The 12959-nt window shown below is 48.1% G+C and overlaps 2 protein-coding genes across 3 annotated transcripts in view; both read right to left on the reverse strand.

Annotated features, from left to right (window-relative positions):
• The window catches only part of Plcg2 (phospholipase C gamma 2), a 134605-nt gene that overhangs the window by 88067 nt on the left and 33579 nt on the right, over positions 1 to 12959 (reverse strand). The gene's annotated exons all lie outside the window — the stretch shown is intronic.
• The window catches only part of Cmip (c-Maf inducing protein), a 319144-nt gene that overhangs the window by 41989 nt on the left and 264196 nt on the right, over positions 1 to 12959 (reverse strand). The gene's annotated exons all lie outside the window — the stretch shown is intronic.

Genomic DNA, 12959 nt, shown 5'->3' on the forward strand with positions numbered 1-12959 from the left:
GTCATTGAGGCCCAATCTTTTGGGCCTTATTCTTTACAGGAAAAGAATGGTTCTTAGAATACTGACTTTTATCTCTATTTCTACCAACCAGTACAGAGAACCTTCTACAGCTTTGTCTCCCATGGACAGCTACCGTTCCTCATCTTCCTTCCCAGTACCTACCTCTTGATGCCAGGCTGAGCAACACAGCAGGGTTTCTGTCTCTTGTGTGTAAGACTACATCATCCTCGGTGCAACACACGTGGGGAAACTAAGGCAGAGTCAATGATCCACCCTAGGTCACCTCACACTGGTCAAGCCAGCATTTGAAACTGAGTGATCTAACTGCAAATCACCTTACTTTATTTTTTTTCCAGTACTAGGAATTGAACTTGGGACTTCACACATGCTAGGTAAGTGCTCTACCACTGAGCCACATCCCCAGCTCCCAAGTCAGGGATCTTCCCAACTGCTAGCCAGAAAAAGAGGAAGTTAGAAGGCAAGACCCAAAATCCTCCCCTAAAGATGGCCACTGTTGCTCCCATCCAGAAAGTCTTAGCTCCAAAAATCAAAACAGGCCTGTGGTTCACACATACACACACACAGGGAAAATGGCTCATCAGGGTAGAGGTGCCTCTAGGACCTGGGGATCCAGAATCCAGGACTGCCTCCACCCACTAAGTAACTTTGATAAAGCTGCACTAAATCTTTCAGTGCCTGTAGGATGTATCCTGAGAGGACAGTGCAAGACCTAGCAACTACAAGTTCCCAGGGCGTGAAAACCCTGAATAATATGGATTCAGAGTGAAGATGGCTCTAGCCTTGATGTTTGCAGCCCTAGAGATTAAGTATAAATGGCTAATATTAAAGGATATATTGCATGATCCCCACCAAAAAAAAAAAGTCCTAACCCCCAGAACCTATGAACACAACATTCTTGAGGATGCAGTCAGGTTAAGACAGGGTCATGCTGGAGTGGGCTGAATGAGAGCTAGTGCCTAACATCTTTGTAAGGAGAAGGCAGGTTGGTGGCATATGCCTGCCATTCCAACACTCGGGAGCTGATGAGGAACACCACCGGTTCCAAGCCAGCCTGGATTACATAGTAAGTTCAAACACCAGCTCGGAATACAGAGTGAGACATAGCAAGAGACTGTATCTCAAAGAAGCAAGGGCTGGGGTGTGGTTCAGGAGCACAATGTTTGCCAAAATGTGCCAAACCCTGCCTTCAATCCCCGGTTTCAATCCCCAACATTAAAGGAAGGAAAAAGAGGGAAATTTGGGCAAAGTCCCACACGGATGGAAGAGGACCACCTGCCAAAAAAAAAAAAAAAAAAAAAAAAAAGCACAGATGGAAATGAACTTGACACATCAAGAGCTGCCAGCCATCACCAGAGGTGAGCAAGAGGCAAGACACACAAAAGCAGAGCTTCCCTAGGCCCTCAGGTGACCACAGCCCTGCAGCACCTCAAGGCCAGCTGCCTACCCTACAGAGTGTGAGAATGAGCCTCTGCTGCATTAAACCACCCAGTGACACTTGTGGACACCCCCACACTCCCACAGAACATTCTAGATACTTCTGTTATTGACAACCATGACTCAGTTCTCTGGGGGTAGCTCTGGCTAAACCATTCTGCTTCTGAATGCTCTTGGCAGCTCTATGACAGAGTCATTATGACACTCATTTGCAGATGTGAAAACTAAGCCTCAGAGCAGACAAGAAGTTTATCCAAGGTCACACACTCCAAGGCAGAGCCTACACCCAAAACAAGAAGGAGGCACCATGGGACTTGGCTTCCTCTACCTCCCTCTGCTGAGGGTGGTATCCTGGGGACAAGGGGAGCAAGGTACTGTCTCTCTGTACCCAAAGTCAAATCCAGGCTTTAGAGAGAAAAATGATGCAAAGACTCCATAAGAAGAATCTATCCAAGCCCCAAGCAAAGTCTTCCTGCTCACTACCCAACAGAAATCAGAGCAAGTAAGTCATTCCAGAGACCAGGCTGGCCTTGAACTCACAGAGATCCACCTGCCTCTGACTCCTGAGTACCGGGATTAAAGGAGTGTGTCACCACTGCCCAGCAGAATGTAAGGTGAAAGAGAGAGAGAGAGAGAAAGCAGAGTAAGTTACAAACCAAATCAAATAACACACACACCTCAGCTCAACACCACCAAGGGAAGCATGGACTATCAGGGGGTTGTAAAAGGACAGCCTCCTTCAAAACATACCTGTCAAATTGTCTCATACATAATTACATGTATGTCCATAGATTAGCACCACTGCCTGCTTAGGTCAAAAAAGTTTCTGTGTGCAATGGCAGTGGTCACTGCAAAGATGCTTAGCTGGTCAAGGTACTGAAAATAAGTAGCTGTTAAATGTTCATCCTTCCATGAGACGTCTACATCATTCTCTCCAAGGCTCGAGCCATTGTACAAGAGTTAAGATTACCTACAGGAGACCTAAATAAGATTGGGCCCAACAACATTCTACCATGAAGGGGCAGGACTTACATTCCCAAACCCTCCCCCGAGGATTTCTAGACAGCTAATGCTTGCTGGGGGAGAGACGTTTTCTTTTTTCTTTATTTTTCCCCAAGACAGGGTTTCACTCTATAGACCAGGCTGGCCTTGAATTCACAGAGATCTGCCTGCTTCTGCTTCCTGAATGCTGGGATTAAAGGTGTGTACCACCACTACTCAGCTGGGAGGCATTTTCTTTACTGGTATAGCTACTGGTAAGGTATTTGTGCTTTTAGGAGGTACTTCTCAGCCCTGTAAGTAACCCTAATTAAACTTACTAGATCTCTCTCTCCCTCCCTCCATATCTCTCTCTCTCTCTCACACACACACACACACACACACACACACACACGACATGAAAATAGGAGGAGGCAAGTGGGAATAGGACAAGTATGGGAGGCAAGAGAAGACAATGGGACTGAATATGATCAAAAAGTACTAAATTCACTTGTGAAACTGTCAGAGTGGGTTATGCATAATTAATATAGGCCAATAAAAACAATCCTTTTTTTAAAAAAAAAAAAAAAAAGATCTTTTGGAGGGGACAGGTGGACCTTGGTCCCCAACAGTTCCCCTCCAAGAAAGACTCCCTGCCTTTCTCAGACTTCACACAAACCTGCCACAGTCTTTCTGTCCTGAGCACCCTTGCAAGCATCCACACCCATGAGACTGGAGAAGTAGTGGCAGCTACTCAGGGTTCATGGTCCCTCAGCCCCAGGCCAAGGCCTTTCCACAGAGTCCCACCGCTACTCTGAGATGTGCAACTCTTCACTTCTTCCATTTTGCAGAAGAGGAACCCAGCTTGAACAGGTTTTAGACAAGCTCTGCTCGAGCCCTGCTGGTCCAGAGCAGAGCTCAGCTCCTGGGCCAAGACACTCACGCCCACGGACAGACAGACGGCCATTGCATCAGCAGCCTGGAGAACACAGAGCACTGCCAAGGTCAAGTGCCAGCCAGAAACATCTGACTTGGACAGAGAACAGACAGGGCCTCCTTGAGAGAGATGCCAGCTCCAGCCTCCCCAGCTCCTTCATCTTCCTGCCAACCCCTGAGAAGAATGTTCCTTTATCTAGAGCCACCCCCAGAAGGTGCAGCCACGAAGTCAGGTGGACAAGGCCATCTATCTCCTCACTCTTCCTGCTTTCAAGGGGACTCCCACAAGGCCTCTCCAGACACCTCGGGGTGAAAAGATTAGATTGACTACAGCCAGGTCCTTTCCTTAAAGTCAAGTAAGTCTCTACGAGTGGGTGGTGAACTCCAAAGGCCAAAGCCAGTCATCTGGTAAGTCAAGTGAGATGCCTCCCTGCCCGATGTTTCAGGAGTCTGCAGCTTCATCCCCCGGGTCAAGGCCACACTGACTCAGGAACCTTAGGCTGAAACACATCCATAACAAGAGAAGAGCTCCAAGGAAGGAGCTGTGGACAGATGATAGGAGAAGACATGGTCTCTGGGAGATCACTCTAGAGTCCTAGTGACCCTACACCACCAAACCACAGCCAATATAGCTCTCTGGGCCTGGAAAACCGTGGGGGACACGGATCTTACTATTTTTGTTTTTTGATATTGTGTGTATATTGTATGCACTAGTTAGTGTGGATATGTGGATGTGCATATGTGTGCCGTGTATTCTACTTAGTGCAGGTGTGTAGATGTGTGTGCAAGTGGGTCTCTTGTATGCACTAGTTAATGTGGGTATGTGCATGTATGTGTTGTATGTACTACTTAGTGTAGGTGCGTACGTGTGTGTGTGTGTGAATGTGCACGTGGATGCCTTATATGCACTAGTTAGCATGGTTGCACTCACATGTGTGTACAGGCACATTTGCACATGTGTGGAGGCCTGAGGTTGACATCAAATGTCTTCCTCCACTGCTCTTTGCCTTTATTTTTGAGGCAGGGTCAATCAGTAACCCTGAAACACTTCAGTTCAGTTTAGCTGGCCGGCCAGTGGACTTCAGGGTCCAGTCTCCTGCCCTCAGCACTGGGGTTTTAAACCACTATGGCCAGTTTTTTATGTGGACACTGGGGACCCAAACTTAACTCCTTGTGCATGTACAGCAGGCACTTTATACACTGAGCATCTCCTCAGCCCTTTCATTTTTAAAGGAGTGATTTTTCCCTCAGCCCATGAGCCATTCTGGGGCCCTAAGTCCTAAATGCAGAGTCCTTATGCTGGGAGCACTTCCTTAAGGCCGAGATGAGGGAAGGAGACAGCTCTGGAGGCAGCAGCTCTATAAGCAGGACCAAGTGTCCTTCTCCAGGCCTCACTCTGAGGGGTGCCTCTGTGAACCTCCCCTTCCTCTCCCAGACTTCCTCTTTCCTGCTTCTTGCCGCATTTTACAGTAATCACTTGAGGTCCTTGGGTGACCATCAGGGCCAGGCACCAGGCAACACACATAAGGGACCATCAAGCAGCCACTTCTGGCGCTAACCCTGCTCTCTGCAGCTGACTGTCACCCACATGGACCAGGTGGCCTCTGCCTCATCCTTAGCTTTGCAAGAAGGAGGTTTTGTCAAGAGTAGGCATCGGGTCAGCTTCTACCAGACTCCAGGAAGTTTAATTAAGGTGGTATGTTAGGGCTGGGAATGTAGCTCAGCTGAGAGCATGTTTACCTAGCTCACCACACATGGTGCTGCATACCTGCCAGTCACCCCAGCACTCAGGAGTGGAAGCAGGAAGATCTGAAGTTCAAAACCATCCTCAAGTAGATAGAAAGTTCTAGGCCAGCTTGGGCCATATCAGATCCTGTCTCAGACATAAATAAGCACATTTAAATTGTGTTCAAAAGGATATATAGAAGAGACACTGTTACTGAACCTAAGGATTACTGCTGAAAAGCAGAAGCCACATGAGGTAGTGGCCAAACGAGGCTCTCTGATCACATCCTCCAACCCCACACCATAAGAGGTGATACCTGGCCAAGCTTTCATTAGTGACTGAACAGTTCTGAAGCATTCCCTCCTTTACATCTCCTGATATCACAATAAGTGCATTCCTCAGACAAGACTGAGGCTATGACATGACTCCCTCCCAGCCCTGAGCTCAGAATTGGGACCCAGTAGGTTCCTACAGGACAGCTGCAGGCAGAAATGGCTCCCTTGTGATAGGGGAGGGCAGGGCCCAGGCCCAACCTCACTCTTGCAAATGAGTCCCCTCTGTGGTTAGCAGGCCAGCCCTTCATTTCCCCACCAGGTTCAGCATTTTGCAAACCAAGACTAGGCTGGCCAGGGAGGCCTCCCAGCAGCTCCTGCTGCAGCCAGTGGGGAGGTGAGCAGTCCCTTCCCTCCCAGAGAAGTGGGGCCAGAGGCGGAGCCTGGGTGTCCTGAACACCCTCCAGTCAGACAGGTCAGCCTGGGCTCCCGAATGAGAACAGAAGTTTATTTTGCCCCATTGCCTGATCCACAACCTGTCTTCTCTCCTCCCAGCAACGGCCAGGGCCACAGCTTAGGGTCCCTGGTATGTTGTGCACACCACTTGTCACCCCTCTGGTCTCCACTTCCTGCTGGTAATATGAAAACCATAAACCGGGGCATGAGGGTTTAAAGAAATGAGTTCACATCCAAGAACTCAGCGAATGTCTGACACGAGCCCACACTCAAATGATTGATGCGGTCATCAAGGGTTCTCATGGTCAATGACAGTGTTGGGCCCAGGTGCCAGGCATTGCTCTGGAAGGCGGGAGACAAGGCAGATCCAATCCCTGCCCTCGGTAAATCAGTATATATAATATTTGACAATGATGAATATTGCAAAACTTAACCAAAGCAGAGTGAGGAATGTTGGGAAGGGGGGAGGGTTCTCTGAGTGATCAAGGGGTTCTCCCTCGGGAAGTGACATCTAAACTGACGTGTACAAAAGATTGTTCTAGAAGCTGGGGATCTCAGTTCAGTCAGTAAGCACTGGTTATACAAGCATAAGAGCCTGAGTACCAAAAAAAAAAAAAAAAAAAAAAAAAAAAAAAGAGCCTGAGTACCCTCATAAAAATATGAGTGCAGGGTCAAACATCTATAATCCAGCTCTGGGGTAGGAAAGGTAAATGGGACTTAGAGGCCACCAGTCTAACCAGAACAGCAAACTCCAGTATTACTTGAAAGACCCTGTCTGGGAAAACAAGGTAAGGAAGCAGGTGAGACATCTACACGCACATGCATGGGCAAGCAGACCACAAACATGTGTTACACTGCAACACACACACACTAGCAGCTTGAGAGATGGATCAGTGGTTACGAGCATTTACTGCTCTTGTGGGGGACCTGGGTTCAGTTCCCAGCACCCACATCAGGTGACTCACAATCACCTGTAACTCCAGCTCCAGGAGAGCTCATGCCTTCCTCTGGCCTCAAAGGAGGCCTGCACACCATGGTACACATAAATTCATGCAGGCACAGATATGCACATAAATTTACAAAACAAATTTAAAATAAGGAGAATTATTCTAGGCAGAGCCACAGTAGGTACAAAGGTCTTAAGGTGGAGAAATGTAAAGTATACTCTAGAGAAAAACAATGCCATCCCCTGCTGGGACACACTGCAGCTGTTTCCTAGAGCTTTCCTGTCACCTGCGCCTGTGCATGTCCTCTCCAGCCTGGACACCTGCTCACACCAGCTCCACACCCCCACATACACTGGTTGCTTCTTGAACACAGAATCCGTCCCTCCCCTTTTCACTGTGGCCCATTATCCCCATAGGTTCCTCTGGTGCCTTCTGTGACCCTCAGCAGGTGACTCTGCCAATGACATATTTGCTGTTCCCTCCCTGACCCTGGAAGGAAATTTTGCCATCTTTTAGTCGGCAACCAAGACATTCAAGAATGTGCCAGATGCCAAGTAGGGACTTGGAAAAGCAGAGCAAGCCCCGCCCCTGACTTGGTTATTTTTCTATGGTTGTAATAAAACACCATGACCACGGCAGTTTATAAAAGAAAGTACTCAGTTTAGCTTACAGTTTCAGAGGGTTGGAGTCCATGATGGTGGAGCAAAGGAGTAGCTGAGAGCTGGAGGCCACAACAAGGCAGAGAGGGAGCACTGGGAACTGCAGAAGGTCTTTTGAAACCTCAAAGCCCATTCCGCAGTGATGCACCTCTTCCAATAAGACCACACCTCCTAATCCTTCCTAAACTGTTTCACCAACTGCAGACCAAGCATTCAAATATATGAGCCATGGGGACCATTCTCGTTCAAACCCCACACCCACCTTGATTGGGCCCATGCATTGCCTCACTTCCAGGACCCTGTGACAGCTGTGGCCTATAACCTTGGTAAATTACGTGCTTGCCCAAGGGGAGGCAAAAGGCTCAGCACAAACCCAGATCTCAGAGAGGGAGTGATCCAACCCTCAGCATGGCACCACGGCCAAGTGCAATGGAAAGAAACAAACCTGGGTACTGAGAACCAAATGTAAGCACCCAGCGGGCGCCTAGAACAGAGGGACATAAACAGGGAGAAGAGTGAAGCCAGCGGAGGGCCGAGTGCAGCTCAGAACAATTGTGTTCATTTCTTTTCTCTTCGGTTTTGTTTTGTAAGACAAGGTCTGACTATGTAGGTCAGGCTGGACCCAAACTCATGGTAAATGTCCTGCCTCGGCCTCTCAAGTGCTAGGAGTATTGAGTATGAGCTCCACGCCATGTGTAGATCTTTCTTATTGAGTGTTTCTTTATTGCCCTACTACGAACAGGACACTGGCATCAAAAAAAGGAAGGAAGGAAGGGAGGGAGGGAGGGAGGGAGGGAGGGAGGGAGGGAGGGAGGAAGGAAGGAAGGAAGGGAAGAGAGAAGGAGGCAGACAAGCAGACAAATCTCAAATATAGATGATAAAAAAAAAGTCAAGATATGGCCAAGCTAGGTAGATGCATGGTATTGTTTTCTATGTGTTGGTATTTACATTTGTATTTTTAAAATTTCATAATGGCAAAACATAAATATGTATTAATTAAAATAAACACCCAAGCAGTGGTGGCACATGGCTTCAACCCCAGCACTCAGGAGACAAAGATAGGCAGATCTACAGAGTGAGTTCCCAGACAGCGAACGCTATACAGTGAAACCCTACCTCAAATAAAATTCTAAAAAAAGCAATAGAATAAAATAACAGCCACCCCAATAACAGAATTAAAGCCACAGAAGTAGAAAAGGAACAAAGTGGGCCGGGCAGTGGTGGCACACACCTTTAAATCCCAGCACGCTCAGGCAAATCTCTAAGTTCTAGGTCAGCCTGGTCTACATACAGAGACCCAGGCACACCCTTATCGTTAAAGTCCAGATGTCCTTGCCGCTTCTGTCTGCAGGTGTTTACAGGACCCTATCTGCAATGGGAACGCAGCAGAGAAGTGGTGCCCCAGCCACACTATGAGCCCTGGGAAGCCATGGAGGAAGAGTACAGTGACATGTAGACTAATGACAGCCAAGTGACCTTGTACACATAGCGGAAAGGGAGGAGGATCGTGAGTTTGAGGCTAGCTTGAACTACATCTCAAGTTCGAAGCAAGCTCAGGCTACACAACAAACCTCTGACTCAAAAAAACAAAACAAGGGTCAGTAAAATGGCTCAGTGGGTGGAGGTAATCACCACAAAGACTGACAGCCTGAGTTCAATGCCTGGATCCCATGCTGGAAAGAGAACCAGCTCCCAGAAGTCACCCTCTGACCTCCAGATGTGCTGTGGCAAGCATGGTCACAGACACACACACATGCACATACACACACACACCACCACCACCACCAACAACAACAACAACAACTTTAAATATAAATAAATAAAACCACCACCACCACCCAAAACAACCTGTTTGAAAACAGTATGTGAATGTGTTGGGGTTGGAGAGATGGCTCAGTGGTTAAGAACATTGACTGTACCAGGGAGACAGAGGCAGGTGAATCTCTGTGAGTTCTACACAGAGAAACCCTGTCTCGGGGGACTGGGGGGGGGGGGACGACACTGGCTGCTCTTCCATAGGACCAGAGTTCGATTCCCAGTGCCCACATGGCAGCGCTCACAACTGTCTGTAACTCCAATTCCAGAGGGTCTGACACCCTCCCATAGATATTCATCCAGATCCCCCAAAAAATTCAACCAATGCTCATAAAATAAAAATAAATACATTATTGTTTAAAGTATATAGTGCGTGTTTAAACCTATGGGAGAGATTTTATTTTTTTTTTAAACCCACTCTAAACAGTAAATACTTCTCTAGGATTTGGAGAAAAAAAAAAAAAAAAGAACATTCCTCCTACTGACACTGAATGTGATAAGAGAGGCAGATATCTTACAGTAACAGAGCAGAAACAAGACCCTTGCTTCCAACATTTGCAGAGGCAAAATAAACAAAAGAGGCAGAGTGAGGGCACGGGATGAATGAGGAATACTGGCGAGGTCCTCCCCACCATGGGGCATTTATGCAGCAACCAAAAAGGACATACTGGATTACCTGCATTGGCAGGATTGGTAAAACGTCCCAAGCAGTGTACAAGCAAAGGCAAACCCCTGTGTGCCGGGACAGTGAGACAGCGTGAAAAGAGGCTGGATATGATGCTCAGTTAGTGGAGTGCTTGCCGAGTGCCCACGAAGCCCTGGGTTTGATCCCCAGCACTCATAGACTGGGTAGGCTAGCCCATGCCCTTCATCCCAGCACTCAGAAGGTGTGCACAAGAGGACCAGACGTTCAAGGGGACCCTTGGCTGTGCAACAAGTTCAAAGCCACCGTAGGGTATGTGAGAGGGCCCTATCTCAATAAGGGGAGGAGGGAAGGAGGGAAAAGAGGGAAGAGAAGATGGGACCAACTAGGGAGAGAAGGGGTACTCAGAGCAGCAGCCATGGGGCCTTCTGGAAGCTGGCCAGGTCCCAGCCTATATTAGACTGATGGCCCTGTGATGGCTCATTCTATAATAACCATTGTACTGAACACTTAATTATGATGCTTCGGATATTCTTTACAGCTTAAAACGGCGAGGAAGATTAATACAGCTCTTTCCTTATGCTGACCATCGCACCCTGACCACATTTCCAGCCACTGCTTCTGCTGTTCACTCTACTTTTACTGTCTTGTTTCATTTTTAAAAAGCCAGAGAACACTCTCTGGTCACAGGGCCTTGGCACCTGCTAGAACACACAAGCTATTTTCTTATGCCCCCTCTACACCTGCCAAAGTGCATCTCCTGACCAAAGCCAAGTGTGCCTAAACAAAACAAATACACAAAGGCCCAAAACAGTGGACTGGATGTCAGGATGCCTGCCTAGCATGCAATGTCACCCTACAAACAGGTCTCTAGTGATGAGCCCTGTAGCTCTGCTCTCTCTCTCTCTCTCTCTCTCTCTCTCTCTCTCTCTCTCTCTCTCTCTCTCTCTCTCTCTGTCTCTCTCTCTCTCTGTCTCTGTCTCTGTCTCTCTCTCTCTCCCTTCTACAGCCTTTTTGGCTTTCTGAAGTTGAACAACTCATAAAAAGAAAAAAACACACGCTAAGAGGAAAGAGATTCATATTTACTGAATGGCTTCAGTGTTCTAGAATGTTCACCAGGCACTCTGAAGCTGCTGGTCAACCTTCACAGTTGAACTCTTCGAGGCTGGTGTATAAAAGCATCTATGGGAGGAAAGTGAGTTTTCTAACTTCAGATGTCTTCTGAGGATCCCGTCACCGCCGCCACCAAACAAGGCCACTCACAGATCTACACTGTGACTGATAAAAGCAGAGGAAGAGCCAGCTTGCCAGGCCAGAGCTGTGAAAATGCTCATCTGCCTGGAACAGCCTGCAGCCTATGAGCCACTGTGGCTGCTGACATGTCCCTTACATCAAGACAGTGGTGTGAATGACACTTTAAGGATGAGATCACACTGTAATGACCTGCAATGCCAGCCACAGGTCTGTGGAGCCTGCACCTACAGTGGGAGCAAAGATGTCTACTCTCTAGCAGGCACGCCATGGCTCAGCAGGTCCCACCTGGAAGCTTGTGTTTGAAGTCATCTGTCCCCCAGCTGCAATCTACTCTCCTCAGGGCTTATCAATTCAAAGTCTTGTCCCAAGGTCTGAAAACAACTTTGTACCTATAGGGAGAGGCCAAACTCTGAAGCATAGAGCCTTCATGACTGAACTGGCCTTGAACTCGCTGGGCTGCTTCCCACTTGGGATGGAAAAGTCCAGTGGGTCTCACTTCAACACCGAGTCAGCAGAGAAAAGCAACCCCTGCTATAACGCAAGTGTGTACAACAAACCCAGAAGACAGGAGGAGATGCCTCAGAGCAGCTGAGAGGAAATCCAGACAAGCAGACAAGCTCAGGGCCAAGTGTCCCGTGGACAACTGTCTGACCAGGCAAGAGAATGGAAATACTCGAATAGTAGTAGGTGGAAGATATCTCCGGAACACCCCACTTCTGCTCCAAATCGTCTCTGGCTGCATCCAGAGTTGCCCTAGAGAACTTCAGCCATGAGTGACTTCATGAAGCACCTACTGCCTTTTGATGCTCAATTCCAGCTGCAAAATAGTTAGACTCCTCAAGAAGTAGCAGGATTTTTCAAGGAACAAGGATATGATTAATAAGCAATTTAACCTATTGTGATGTTTGGTACTGAACAGGACACAGAATGTCTCACCCCAACTCCTGCCCCATGCCACCTCATTGAACAGATGTAACTTCTTCCAACTGCCTCTTATGTGGTAATGAATGAGTTCTAAAACCCCCTAAAGGATCATTGCTGTTATGATTCCCACCACACCCATGGGAAACTGAGGCACGCAAGACCTCAAACACAATTAAGCCAGGCTGGAAGCAGATAGCAAGTAGTCGTCTGCCTCTTGAGACCTCCCCCCCCCCTTTTCACTGTAGGGCAGGGGTGGGGTGAGGAGGTGTTGGCTTTGAGCTCAGAAAGCAAGGACCCAGTGAACTCCACCCCAGCCCCAGAATTCAGCTTAAAGAGGACCAAGGGTTCTCCAAGGCTGCCCTGGGGCTGTATCTCAGTTGGTAGAATGCCCACTCAGCATGCCCCACCCCAGCTCTGCATAGACCAACCAGGCTTAGTGGCACATCCCTGTAATCCCAGCAGTCTAAGGGAGGAGGCAGAAGGATCAGGACTTCCAGGTCATCTTAGACTACGATAGTGAGTTTGAAGTCAGGCTAGTGTAGAGATCCTGCCTCAAAAACAAACAAAAAATTACAATCCTTACCTAAGATCGCCTGAGAGAGGAGTTTAAAGATGGCGCTGCACACTGTAATCTGGCTGAAGCCTTTCAAAGCAAGGATAGTTTCTCCTTTCTTGGCCCATGGCTACTTTTGCCATCTTCAAAGCCAACATCTTTGCATCTCTCTTCTTCACGACCCTGTGATTCCCCTTGGGCCATCCAGGACTATCTCCTTCACCCTAACCACAACTGCAATGACCTACCAATAAAAGGTGATGCCATAGGAAAGGACAAGCAGGGCAAAGGAGACCAGATGGCAACCGAAGAAATACCCCCAGTCTCCCAGTGTGCCATAA

Source organism: Phodopus roborovskii, unplaced genomic scaffold (genome assembly GCF_943737965.1).
Source record: "Phodopus roborovskii unplaced genomic scaffold, PHOROB, whole genome shotgun sequence".
Classification (NCBI taxonomy): domain Eukaryota; kingdom Metazoa; phylum Chordata; class Mammalia; order Rodentia; family Cricetidae; genus Phodopus; species Phodopus roborovskii.